Here is a 15,445-nt window from a genome sequence, read left to right on the forward strand (position 1 = left end):
CTATTTCAGAAAGTGATGGACATGTCTACAGTTTCCCGGCACAAATTACTCTTATAAAAGTAACAATAATTTGAATTTTGATACGAAGAGGCCGCATACATGTAGCGGAACTGACCTAAAGCTGAGAAGGCCTTTGGAAAGTGAATCCCAAAGTCTATAACACAAGTAAATGTTTCCTCGAGAGCTTCCACACAAGAGAAAAAATTCCTTTCTCACAGGATATGACAGAATATTTACTGAAATGGCTATTCGCAGGGGATTAAAATAACCTGGGGTTATTTTTACTGGTCGTAAAAAAAAATAAAATAAAACATTTTAAAAGGGAGACTGGTGGCCTTAACACCTGTAATTTGACACATGCCATATTATAGCTTTCTTTACTCTATCATTAATAGAAGTAGTTTTTCAACGGGCACTCTCTGGGCACCTGCTAGTCTCCAGCAGTATTTTCTCCTTTTCTCAGCTCGGAAGCCGCTCCAGGTGTGGCAGTGTTCGGAGCTGAGAGGATTCCATTAACAGAAAGTGATGGTACATGGAGAAAAACAGGAAATGATACTGGATTATTGTGAATTGAGTCATGATTTTTCAAGGTTCCTAGATTATGTAACAAATAATGAACAGATACCATCAGTGAACAGCTAATTTACTTTTTTAAAAGTAGTTTCCTAGAATCTTATGTGACTTTTAGGTCTTTTGTCACCATATTTGTGAATATTTATATTGGGACTCATTGATTATAGAGAACACATGACGTATACCAGTCCTGAGGTGACATTAAGAGCATCACGTCTCACTGCCAGTCAGTAGCAGTGCAGTCGACAGAGCACCTAAGAGCTCAAACTCCCACAGCACTGCCTGTTACATTAGGACCATGACATAGTGGGGATTCCTATGAATGAAGGCAGTAATGTAATAAACGTGTTATTAAATAATTAGCTTTGACAAACCTAACAGGTAGTGCTTAACTCAACAGCCACATTTCATGGTACTATGGTGGAATCATCTGTAATTATGTGAGTGGGGGGCTTTCATTGGTACTTTACGTAATAAGAATACCAGGCACTTATGCAATGGGTGTTGAAGGAGTGGGTGGAGTAGTCAGAGATTAATATGTTCCTCATACTTCTGTCTGTGTGTGTGTGTGTGTGTGTGTGTGTGTGTGTGGCTACTGCTGGAGCTATTTTTAGACATGCTGTTGATATTCAGCAACCTGAAATAGCTTCAGGAACAATGCTCACAGTTTCAGCCATCCAGGCAACTTTTATTGTGCAAATGAAGTGAGCATTTTTATTGTGCTGGCTAGAACATAGGACTGTTGTGACAAACACACATTCATATACACACACTCAAGACGTATAAAAACATAAAAAAAAACAATCATGTGAGTGCATAAACATGTATAAAGATCTCAGTGAGAGAGAGACTCCCTTATGCCTAAAGATGACTAGGGAGACTAAAGCACAGTGGTTTGGTATCTGTGTCACCAGCTCACAGAGCTCATATCACTGAGGTCCAGCAGCTGGACTGCACTGCACCTGTACATACCTGCTACCATTACGTAGAGCTCATATCACGGAGGGAGAACAGATGGATTATATTTCTACTGTATATACCTGTTACCGTTACATAGAGCTCGTATCACGGAGGGATAACAGCTGGATTATATTTCTACTGTACATACCTGCTACCATTACGTAGAGCTCGTATCACGGAGGGAGAACAGCTGGATTATATTTCTACTGTATATACCTGTTACCGTTACATAGAGCTCATATCACGGAGGGAGAACAGATGGATTATATTTCTACTGTATATACCTGTTACCGTTACATAGAGCTCGTATCACGGAGGGATAACAGCTGGATTATATTTCTACTGTATATACCTGTTACCGTTACATAGAGCTCGTATCACGGAGGGAGAACAGATGGATTATATTTCTACTGTATATACCTGTTACCGTTACATAGAGCTCGTATCACGGAGGGAGAACAGATGGATTATATTTCTACTGTATATACCTGTTACCGTTACATAGAGCTCGTATCACGGAGGGATAACAGCTGGATTATATTTCTACTGTATATACCTGTTACCATTACGTAGAGCTCGTATCACGAAGGGAGAACAGATGGATTATATTTCTACTGTATATACCTGTTACCGTTACATAGAGCTCGTATCACGGAGGGAGAACAGATGGATTATATTTCTACTGTATATACCTGTTACCGTTACATAGAGCTCGTATCACGGAGGGAGAACAGATGGATTATATTTCTACTGTATATACCTGTTACCGTTACATAGAGCTCGTATCACGGAGGGAGAACAGATGGATTATATTTCTACTGTATACTATATTTCTACTGAGACAAGCACAAATGGGACATCATGACCCCAAAACACACACACACACACACACACACACTTGTACACACTTCAATCCACACTCACAAACTAAACATACATAGGGGCATTTTAGATCACACTGAAGCAACACCCTATAGCAAAAAACCACCACCAACACGCACAAACCTGATTCTCAGTGAGAATCCAAGGAGCTTATACAAATACTTTGGTACATACTGATGTGCTAACAATACTGAATAGTGTACGTGGGTGTGTGTTAGTGGACGTACGCGTGTGTGTGTGTGTGTGAGTGTGTATGTGTGTGTATGTTTGGGTCATGATGAAGATGGACAAACACTATGAAACTTCTCCCAACATCCCCACCCGGCTGACATCATGTCTGTTTCCATGGTGACGCCTCCGCCAGCCGGAAATCCGACAGGAGAGAGAGAGAGAGAGACTGCACCCGCCATCAGTGAGGAAGCAAACACACAGAATACTAAACATGAAGACACACACACACACACACACACACACAGGCACATAATGTCTCATAGCTTTTATCAGTCTCTTTTTAGTCAACGGTGAATAGTATCAACAGAAATTAACCATGACATACAAATGTCACAGCAGCCAACACTGACATTAGAGGAGAGGAAGTAAAAAAAGACAAATACAAAAACAGAGACAGAAAAACAGACATCAAGACAGAAAGAAGTGAGAAGTAGAGGTGGAAAGAGGCAGAGAAAGTAAGACGCAGAGGGAGAGAAGACCAGACTTGAGCACTAGAGAAAAGGTGAGTGGAAAGATTTGAGAAGGTTCTCCCTTAGCCAGTCAAACTGCCACTGGCAGACAGAGAGGCTGATGAGAGGACAAGAGCTCCACTGACATTTCGATATTTTTAAACTGCTTTGACCCTTTTGTGATGGAGTCTATTTATAGCCTGACAGAGAGAAAGAGAGAGAGAGAGAGAGAGAGAGAGAGAGAGAGCGTGTGGAGCTTCCTCATCATGCTCTGCCCAAACGAAATCCACTTTCACAAAGAGAGAGGAAGCTCTGTAACAGCCCCAAATCAGTGCTACAGGCATAGTCTCACACACACACCAACACACACACACACGCACGCATGCACACACACACACACACGCACACGCACACACGCACGTACTCACACACACACACACACACACACACACACACACACGCCCACATGCACACACACAAACACACACACATGCACGCATGCACACACACTCTACACCCCCCCCACACACACATACACACACGCACACCCACACGTGCAACACATATATATAAGCTCCAACTGGTTTGGGATAGTCAGTAAAGGCCATGTGGCCCTGCTACAATGCCGAACCCACAGCAGCAACACACACACACACACATGCACACACATCCTTAAAACAATTCAACTCACACATGCTCATTCAGATGCTAACGTGCATACACTCGCACAAGCATATACACAGCATTTACACGTACTCGCACACACAGGTGCAAAATACACACTCAAACGTGCACTGGCAAAAACATGCACACGCGTACACACACCCGTGTACATGCATCATGCTTTGTCTGAGCTAGCTGGGTGCTGTATCAGACAGCCGGGTCCAGGCTGTAAACCCATCTGAAGCCCAAAGCCCTTTATCCTTCTACAAAGCCCTGGCCATACCCAGCTTCCCTCTCTATTCTCATCCTGCATATTTACAGTGCACTCCAGCGTGTGTTGTTTTTGCTCCGTATTGGATTCGGAATGAAACAGAGTCTATGATGCTAAAACGCGGACGGCACCTTTAACTCGGCAGGGTTCAAATCCGCGCTGGGTGAACCATATAAGAATCACGGCCTTTTATACACACTAGCCACTCCATTTCAGTGGACCATATATAATTGTAGAATTGCCTGCTCAGTGATATCTTGGCCAGCTGTGTGTTTTTATTAGCTCTTGCAAATGAGTGCTGACATGCGGTCTTGATGGGCTATTTGCATGTGGAGTTTCTCTGGTCCCTCAAAAGAAAAATGTCAAGGCCAGCAAAGCAGACCATCAGGAGGCTGGAGGATACACCCGCCGAGAGGTCTCACAGTAGCCTTACCACTTATGAGCCTCAAGAACAAAGATCCCTTTTATACTTGTTTGTTTTATGTCATGAGTGTCAGGATTATATCCAGAGGGATTATGCACATAAAAATACAAGTGTGAACATCCCCAAGACTTTCAACACCTCTTAAAACCATATAGAACGGATATAAATGCCAATCATTTAAACCACTACAGGAGGTGGCCTGCATACATGTGTAAATACACCTCTCTCTCTGAGACACATCAGACAGCTAAAACTCCTCTTCCACATATCACAGGAAGCGACCATCCAGAAACCACCTCCATGCAGAAACACCTGCTCACGATCCCCAGCATCTCGCCATCTCACCAGGGAAGCGTGCTGGCCAGAGGAGCTGCCGCGCTCGGATGTCTTTACTGACAATGACAGCAGCAGCTGCAAGATGCAACTCTGACAGAGGCGTGAGCGTTTTACGGCTCGGATCCAGCCAAACGCGCCCCATAGCGTGGGGTGGTTGGTGGCGGCCCCAGGCCTGTGACCCCACACATACGGCCCAAGCGGCCATGTGAGCAGCCGAGTCAGTCACCTGACCAGGACTGCGCTGAGCAACAGAAAATGGTTGCATTCCATCACCTGGGAAGATATCCAGTGTGCGTGGTGTCTGTGGAATTTAGAGAGTTGTTCACTGTAAGTAGCGAGCATGACAATTTTATTAAAGGTTCTGCATAATTAGGCATTTTCACTTACTTAGTATCCCCTGAAAAAGGAGTAACTGTGTGGAAACAATGCTGAAATGTCTATATGGTTAACATAATACAATATAAATACACAGAGATGAACTGAGAACTAAATTCAGCCCTGGACCTTTTTTAGATCAGCCCACTACAATCAACCCCCCCCCCCCCCAAACACACACACACACACACACACACACACACACACGTATTCTTGAATAAGTAGAACTGCGGTAACAAGTAACTAAATGATAACACACCTGTAGTGCACCATGTTGGACATGAAATTGCAGAACATTATTTCACATTCGATTAAATCTTTGTAATTTTTAAGTAGTGCTCCAAGTATGGGGCTGAGAGTCTCTACCTAAGCAGCAGACTAGGCAAACTACCGTGGACACACTACACAATCACTATACTGTTCACGCTACACAACTTGCTGTTTTGTCATCGGGAATTTTGAAGTCGTTGTGGTTTCCACACTACACTGCAACAAGGGATCGCACACCACGAGATCTCACACAGTCACCATCTGACGAGTCTGGTCTCCAAGTTACACGAAAACACGCGAGACGTGACACGAGGAATGTCATGATACCACATTATAATATTAGAATACTTACATTCTAATACTTACATTTTTAGCTCTCTCAACGGCCCACCAGGAATTATCCCGGAACTCCCGATGGCTAGTCTATCCCTGTTAATACAGCTGTAAAATACCCAGGAATTAAGGAAGTCATCCTGCTCTTTTTAACCACCTGTTGGTTCTTTCAAACCCAGTGCGCTCTTTGTTTCTCCATCTTTATTTCTCACCTCCGTCTCACTCCTCTGTCTCCATCATTTCCTGGGCATCTGCGTTGCTTGCGCTAACAGGAATACCATAAACACAAGTCACAAGAACATAAATGGGCTTCAGAGTCGTATATCGGGAAATCACCTGCCAGTGGGAACCGCTCCATGATAGCCAACCTGCTGGGCTGTAGTGTGTCTAACATCTGGGCATAAGATATGTGGTGCTTTTCATGTCTCAATAATGAGACCATACTTCCTTTTAAAATGCCGTCCTTTTAGTAATTTCTGTATTTTTACCCATTTATTTTTCATAATAATACAAATTAATTCTAAATTCTGTTAATTGTAGGCTTGCTAATGGCTTTAACTGTTATGTAACAGGTGTAACTGGTATAAATGCTCAGCATTACATGAAAAATATGAAACCACCACCTTTATGAAAGCATCCACGTATACTGTTTATTTCCTCCTTCAAGCATCTAAATCGGCCTAGTGTTGTAATTGCAAAGTCCTCCCTGTATCTCGCACATCCCCCACCACACACACCTCCCTTTCTCACACCTCCATCTATCTCTCTCTCTCTCTCTCTCTCTCTCTCTCTCTCTCTCTCTCTCTCTCTCTCTCTCTCTCTCTCTCTCTCCCCCCTCCCTCTCCCTCTCTCTGGCTGTTCCGAGAGTTCTGCAGGCCCTTGTCTCTGAATGGTCCACCTTTAATACTAAAACAGTAACTGGGTTACTGAGCAGAGAAACGCACAAGCAGCGCAAGCGGGGAAACACAGAGAGACGGAGACGGAAACTGGATTCACCTGCAAGCAAAACGCGTCCACGTGAACACGCACGCGCATGCACGCGTACAAGTGTTCTCATCGAGACGTCTCATTTTTTAAGTTTCGAACTTTTGCTAAAACAAATACCTTTTTAAACATGTAGTGGTGCAGAAGCCTTTTAGAAAAAAGCTTTAATTTCCGCAGTTAATAGAGAAATACAGAGTGCGATATAGACGTGTCTAACCATTTACTAAAGGAGACACTCATAATGTAGCATATAAATGTATCGCTCAAAACACAGTCGACTGTATTGTTAGGATAATTGCCCTTTAGCAGTACTTGGCGGTGCTGTCATTTAAATGCCGCGTCCCTCCAGGTCCTTCCCTTCTCCCGCTCTCATTCTTTTCTTTCTTTCTCTGCTTTTTTACATGAGCCCTTTTCCTTTGCTCTCCCTTGTTTCTTGCTCTTTGTTTTCCTGGACGTTTTTAAAAGTGCTGCAGCCTGCTCGGCTATTACTCACCGCGCTATGGCTGGCTTCACGCCGCGCCACGCTCCATCGGCACGCAATCGAGAAAGCTGTACATGCGACGCACACACACATTAAAGGACTAGCACAGTGGTGTGATAACACACCGTCAGAAACGGTTGTAGCTGTAATATTAAAAAGCAGAGGGGAGAAGCTGCACTCCAGGTCCATATGTTAATCAGGACTACGCTAGCCTGCTGAATATTCAGACGGCCATTAATTAAAGTAAGATTAAGCTCAAGTGTCCGTTTCCTTCTCTTGGTCTTTTTATAAACCAGACTGGATATCAGGCATCAAATACGATTATCCAGCTCCGCAACCAGTTTATGATTACGGTTTGTGGAGGCCCATAAACAGACAACATCACAGCGAGAGAAAGAGAGGTAAAGAGGAGAGAGAGATTTAGCACTCCCAACAGCCTGTGCCGTCCTCACAGCACAGGACGGGGACATGAGGGTGTGTCCAGAAGGCATATGCCATTTTGGGTTTTGTTCAGATGCATCGTTGTTCTCTGTGTACAAACTAGGGACGTGAAGTAGCAGCTTCATAGGAGGAGGCGCTGATTAATCCGTATCTTCTCAGAACAGCATAGACTTTGTCTAATACCTTTAACCAGCTGCACTGAGCAACCTTGTATACTACAGACAAAGAAAGACTTATTTACATATTAGCCTTGAAAAAAAAAAACAGGCAGCTATCCCAACTTTTATCAATTATTCAGTAAAGCACTGAAACTGCAGTCAATGTATAGCAGGTGGTTTATTGGTTTGGGTTTAGATATGGCTCTTCAGCTAGCGGATTCCCCTAGTTTTCCCGTTTCACTGGGCCGACCTCCTACACTTGTAGAGTGCAGGGTGTGCAGCAATACGCACGGTGCACAGACATAGTATGTCAGTATGTTGTCATACTGCAAGCTGAGGACAAAAACAGAAACATTCACAAAAACAGGATCCTAAGTGCTCTAAATGACACGGGACGCTTTCAGTCTATTTAAACCCCCGTCAGTGCGTGCTTAGTGTTGCTCCATGTTTGTTAGCGTCTGAGCAGAATGTTAGTATCCATGTTTGTGTAGCCATTGTTATTGTTTGTCTAGCCTATGTCAATGTTACCATCTTTATCGTTAGCGCTAAGTGTGTTTATGTTCACTGTTAATGTTATGTGTGAGTGCCACCATTGTCTTATACGTTCGATGTTATTAAATGTTTCACAAAGTCGAGGGAGTCTGCGTCCTGTTCCGCGCCCTGCGGCACTCGGGCAATTGTTACACTAAACACGCAGACCAAGCACGGTAACATAACTAACTTGGCCCAAAAGCTAATTGCTGGCTATTGTGTTTTATTCTCTGTTTGCACAATTAGGCAGAGTTCAACTGGGCCCAAGAACAACAACAACAAAAAAAAAAACAACTCAGTTCATAAAAACTATATTGTTTTACCTGACAAAAAATGAATAATTATAATGTCTCCATTCAACAGTCAGTATGAATTTTTCATAGATGTAATTAAAATCTATATAAATAATGTATAATGCATTTATTTGTTTCCTAATCTTGCTCCTACGGTACCTGTGCGCTGCGCAGTTTCCTGTCTTCCCTGCTCTAACACATTTGTGGACTCATGAAGGGCTTATTACTTAGCTAATGACCTGAGTCAGATGTATGGTGGGTAGGGAGAACTCTAAACTCTTGCACCACAAGGCTGTTCTGGGCCAGGACCACGAAGGCCGAGCCTCTGCGCTGAACTCGTCTGAACCTTAGCGTTGAGAGGCAACATTTCACTGCAACGTCCTTGTGATCCCCGAGCCCAGTGACACAGCAGTTTCCTCAGGGCCTGTGTGTAACGACACAGCCCTCGGGTTACCGCGGTCGTTGGAGCCGCCATGGCGCCTCTTATCTGGCCCGCCTCACTTGCCATGATATCAGTCTCCTCCCTCCACCTCTCATCACTCTACTTCCCTCTGAGGGGAAGAGATAGGAGCACCGATTACAGCGGAAGTAAACAAACCACTGCCCAGACTCGGTCACCCAGACAGGACAAAAACGCCGGCTTTGTTGTCGTTTCCCTTCTCTTCTGTTGTTCTTTTGGTCTACATTCTTTAGAAGACTACGAAGAGCGCAAAAATACTCACACCGGTATGGGACGGGCCGGATCGTTCCGGCTCAGAAAACCCTCTGCACATTTTGGTTTGTTTATCTGCGCGCTTGCTTACTTGTTTCTGTTTGACTTATTCTGAGCTGTGCAAGCGTGCTGTGCCTCTTCCGTACAGTAACTGACGCTGAGCTGAAAAGACTGAACTGATGCCAGCGCTGCCGTCTCTGAACAGCAAGTCAAACGAACAGCTTCACCGCATCCTCACTGAGGCTGAGGGAAGTCAAAGACGTTGAAACACAGACCCGTAAACATCCGGACTGTGGTTGACGTTAAAGGCTCGGCTTCGGACACCCGCTGCTTCTAGATCCCGCTGAATGCAGGCCGCTCGTTTAGAGGATGGGGTTAACGATGAAGACGTCAACGGGGAGGAAGATGGCAAGGCCTTTGCCGATAGCCCGCTGAGTGGCGCGGCACACGGGGAGGGGAGGGCACCATCCGCTTCCGCTACTCCCCTCTCCCTTCCCATGGGGCTGTGTGGCAAAGCGTGGGGCTGCCTTTAGTAATTAGTGCAGAGAGAGCGCGTTGGAGGACCTGGACCTGCCACCTTCTCTGAATACAGGGGTTGGGGTGTTGGGGGATAGAGAGAGTGAGAAAGAGAGAGAGAGAGAGAGACGGAGACGGAGCGTGTACCCGACGCGCTCTCTGCTGCTTGCTGCCACCCTCGCCCACTTTAATTAGAGGAGATGGAGACCTCGGGGAGAGGTCAGCCATCTCCACCATCCTCCTCTGACCTCCATCTCGCCCTCTTCTTCTCCCCGTCCCTCGTACCTCGTGGCTCACCTAGCTACCCCCCACCCCCGCCCCTAACCCCGAGGCTACTGTCCTTAGAACACCCTTTCACACACTGTGCTTTTATAGCGCTTGCTCTCTTTTTCTCGCTGAGTCAGGTATGTTGGGAACAAAGCAAACACTGTGCCTTGTGGTGGACAGTTCAGTGTCATCTTACGTGCAGGTGCATTCGATGAGTCGGTGAGCAGACCGTTTTGTTTGTTTATGTGTCGGCGAGTGTGTCTGTGCCACGTGCGGTATGGTGAGTAAATAATATATATCTCATTGGCTTGGCTTCCTCTAGCTCAGGAAGAAATGTTGTCTCTTTAGGAAGGGGGGAGAAATTGATGCTCTCTGGCTCAAGAGCACTAGTGCAGACTAGTAGTTATGGCACCATGGGAACGTAGGCAAAATTCCAGCCGTGTGAAATTCAGCCCTTCACAAGTAGCTCACAGGGAGTGAGGGCACAAGTGAGTGTGAAAAATGGAGGGAGAGAAAGAGACAGATTGTGTGGATGTGGATGTGTGCATGTATTTGTGTGTGAGTGTGCGCGCATGTATTCGTGCATGTGTGTTTATGTGTGTGCTAGTGCGTGTGCATGTGCATGTTTGTGTGTGTGTGTGTGTGTGTGGGTGCCATCACAGGTCCCGCAGTGCTGAATAATGCAAAGCGGGATGTTTGTTTGCGCACGGTGTTTCTTGCGTGCTTGAAAGTGCCATGCCAGCTCTCAGCGGGAACAGTAATACCGAGGAGCATCTCGGCGGTCTCCTCAGAGACCCACGCAGTGCACACTTCACCAGCACCAAACTGCTCTGTCCATAATGACCGCGATACGTCTGCACTACTGTCACTGACCAAGTGACCACTATGCACCTGCAGACAGAACCTTTCTCTAACACACTCCACGATAGAAACAGCATTACACCAGCACAGATGCGCACAAGAATGCCAGGACCTGCTAAAAGTAAAGTTATGAACCCCCAAACTGTATCATACAGGATCGCTGTCCTGGGGTGGAGACCAGCTCACAGTACCATACACATCATGATACATGTGCCATGATTCAATAAATGTTTATTATGCACCATTATGGAACTTCAATACTTAGGAATTCCACTTAAGAACATGTAGGATACTATCACATAAACTCATAAGCCATATATATATATATATATATGGCTTATGAGTTTATGTGATAGTATCCTCCATGTTCTTAAGTGGATATATATATATATATGGCTTATGAGTTTATGTGATAGTATCCTCCATGTTCTTAAGTGGATATATATATATATATATATATATATATATATATATATATATATATATATGGCTTATGAGTTTATGTGATAGTATCCTCCATGTTCTTAAGTGGAATTCCTAAGTATTGAAGTTCCATAATGGTGCATAATAAACATTTATTATATATTTATATATTTATTATATATTTATATATTTATTATATATATATGAGCTAAGCAGATTACTTCATCCACAGTGATGGAATTATGGGTATGCATACACAGATAAATAAATAAACATTGATACAAAGCTTCAAAATATGAACGCAAAAACATGAAAAATAGAACGAGGATTCTAGTCTGTCGTATATGCACAGCTTTACCCTGCACAACATGAATGGCACGGTGTGTCAGCGTTTGAAGTCCTGTGGAGAACCAGCACAATAACATAAATCTCCACACCACAGTTTTAAATATATGACAAACTACACTGTGACTAGTACCCACTTATTCACATATAGAGAAGATGACTGTTATGAATTACTTTGGATCATTAAGAATTTTGATGAAAAATGATAAATAATACACATAAGCACAATAAACTCCAGAATCCATATTACTCCTTCCATAAAAAGGCTTGCTCCTGCAAAAACACACACATTCAAAACACTGCCAAAGAAACCCAACACCAGAAACACAACTGCTTATACATTCTCCCTACTATTCAAACATGCTTACGCATGCACACACACACGCACACACACATACACACACACACGCACACGCACACACACACGCACACACACACACACACACACACACACACACACACACACACACACACACACACACACACACATACACACACACACATACACACACACACATACACACACACACACACACTAGGAAATGCATACCACAGCAGCTTTGACCACAAATACAATATGGCTCACTTCTACTAAAGAAACACGACATGGGAAGCTATATATTCAAGAGAGCAGAGATTTTCACACCCAGAAAAACAGTGGATACCACACTGCTGTCAACAACACTGTTCGATTATATGTACGTTGTGGATGTGGGATGTGTAGATGTGTATGGAGGGGTATCGTGGAGGGGGGTGGCAGAGGGAGAGATAGAGTGCTGTGAGACCACAGGTAGATATCACTGGCAGCCAACTACACCTCATTAACATCCAGATCTCTCTCGTCTGTAGGCGTCTGCGTGTGTGTGAGTGTATCCGCGTGTGTGCGCGCGCCTGTGTGTGTTTGTCCCGCTTCAATGAATCTCAGCACTAGATCAGCAGCATGACATCTGTAGAACAACATAACATGAATGACTGAATGACCCCTACAAAGAGCACAGGCACACAAACACACACACACACACACACACACACACACGCTGACAGGTACAAGCACAAACATCGCTAGTGTCTGAGGTCATATTCCATGGCAGGGTGTGTGCGGGTCTCATTTGCAGTAAAGCACTTCTGCAGCTCTCCCTAACCAAGAGAGCCCTCTTTCCCTTAGTCCCACCTCAACACCTTCTCTCTCCCAGGGAGTGCACATAACAGACATGTGAACAACCCAATCAGAGCGCCGTCTCATAGGTGCCCGAGTTACTGTTATATGTTCTCTCACAGCATGGATGCAAGGAGGGAGGGAGGGGGGGGGGGGGAAGAGGGAAAGGCGTCATCGGTCTGACGGAGACGCAGGGGAAGAGGTGGCAGTTGCCATGGAAACCCCAGCCGATGCTCTCGCCATGCTGCCCAAACACAGCATCCTCTTAGAGAGGCGAGAAGAAGGAAAGCGGGAGAGGACAGGAAACCGATGTGTCCATGTGTGTAGGGGTCATTCTGTTGTGAGTCATAGCTAAAGAAGGTGGACAAAATAACAGAAACACTTTAAAAAAAGGTGTTCGGCGTTGCAGTAACTACAGTCACATTGTCGGCAACCACACCGTGAGTTATAATAAAAAGCCCGACAGTGGTAAGGCTAAGTTTTAATAAGCACTCTGAGTCTTTAAAGCACAGAGCAGCAAGAGGCAGCCAGCAGCCTTTCAAAGAAGACAATCAGCACATGCCTGAGTAGCAAGTGTGCCAACCACAAACTCCAAAACTATACAACGCATCAGGGAATTTCCAAACGCCCAACCCAAGCTTACAAGCAACAACTGTCTCATGATGTTCGCAGTGATGCTCCCAAATCCCGAGATAATGATTTCCCCCATACACACAGCTAATCACATGTAGGTGCACCAGGTTAAAGTGCAATGCCAGGGCATCATGACCACCAGACCTACCCATCACTGAACCATTATGAGAACAGGGGCCGGCAGAACAGAGTGCTCAGCCTCCAGTGGAGCCAAACCTGGATGTAAAGGATTTCTACCCAGTCATAAGAATATAAAAAGGTCCGTTAAACATTCTGTGGCAGTGCTTTCATCAGGAGACAACCGCACACAAGACTCCTATATTAGAACAGGAAGCAAAATCACTGCAGAGGGGAGAAGCATCATGTAGAGATGCTGAAATAGAGCACTTCTACCATTGATACTTGCAGACTAGAGTACTTATATTTACCTGATGCTTTTTTTTTCATACAAAGCAACTTACAACTATGACTAAGTACAACTTGAGCAATCAAGGGTTAAGGGCCTTGCTCAGGAGCCAAACAGTTACAACTTGGCAGCACTGGGGATTGAACCAGCAACCTTCCGAATACAAGTCAAGTACCTTAACCACTCAGATACCACTGCCTCACCCTGCTACCGTCCTTACCTGCAGAAGCACGACACACGACACACATGGCATACGTGCAAGAACAAGCCCAACGTACAAGAGACAAGTCACAAGTGCAGACTAATATATGGCACCACGGACATCATCATAACATCTTAAAAAGAAGCGTATTCCTGTGCCTGTGTGTCAACCTTTGAAATGGATGAGATTCATTCCAGAGTATAATCCTAAAGTTGCCCACTATTAGCACAGGGGCTAGACAGATAATTGACCTTTCAAAGATAAAGGAATTCAGAAAGGAAATGCCCCATTTTCAAAATGTGCTCAGCAAACCTTCTCCTTACCTCAAAGAAAAGTACCAAGAAAAACTCTTCCGTAGGCCATTACACACGGGGACAATTCAGGACAAAGTGACGAGCGCTGGGACTAACAACGACTACTACGACTCCCCTCTAATTCTGTCTTTGACGATATTACGGTTAAAAGAACTTACTGCTGCATGTTTCCAACTAGGACATCAATCCGATTGCAACCTCCGATACTGCACGGATGTGTGTAACAGGTACAGTCTGTCGTGTTACACACTGGTATGTGTGTGTGGCATGTAGGAGGGCAGAAGTGTATGAGAAGTGAGAGAGTGTGTGTGTATATAAGTGCCTGCATGCCTCTCTCTCTCTCTCTCTCTCTCTCTCTCTCTCTCTCTTCTGTCCCTTGTAAAGCTGCTCTCATCGTCCTCTTACTCCCTTGTGGCTGTTGCTGTAGTTTAATCATACCCTATCCTGCTCTCTCTCTCTCTCTCTCTCTCTCTCTCTCTCGCTGTTCCTCTTTTCTTCTGTCACTGTCACACCTTCCTCCCCTCTGTCCTACTCTACCTCTCTCTTCTGCATTCTCACTTCTCACTCTCCTGGGCTGACCCCCCCCCCCCTTTCTCGCTCCTGTCTAATGAAATCATAGCTCAGCTGCACACTAATGACTCTCCCTCTCGCTCTCTCTCTCTCTCCCCATGTCTCTCTCAGTGTTCATCCCTCGCTCTCTCCCTCCGTCAGACCTCCCCAAGACCCGCCAGCACTACAGCTCTAGTGTTTGAATCATACAGAAATCAGCAGTAGCTCACGTTCCTGTAAACCAGCCTCGTGATCGAGATTTTAGTGGAAAAAGGGCAAACCCCAGCTCCCACCCATTCCAAAACTGTTTACCCAAGAGAACACAACACAGACTCCTGGCAATCACATTATGGATCAGTATGGACACTCAGCCCTACCGAAATAACACAGTGCCACAATAAATCCT

General features: G+C 44.9%; 1 protein-coding gene across 14 annotated transcripts in view; it reads right to left on the reverse strand.

Annotated features, from left to right (window-relative positions):
- magi2a (membrane associated guanylate kinase, WW and PDZ domain containing 2a) overlaps window positions 1-15,445 on the reverse strand; it is a 194,879-nt gene that overhangs the window by 102,030 nt on the left and 77,404 nt on the right. The window lies entirely within an intron of this gene.

Source organism: Electrophorus electricus, chromosome 11, assembly GCF_041902795.1.
Source record: "Electrophorus electricus isolate QZ-2024a chromosome 11, ASM4190279v1, whole genome shotgun sequence".
Lineage (NCBI taxonomy): Eukaryota > Metazoa > Chordata > Actinopteri > Gymnotiformes > Gymnotidae > Electrophorus > Electrophorus electricus.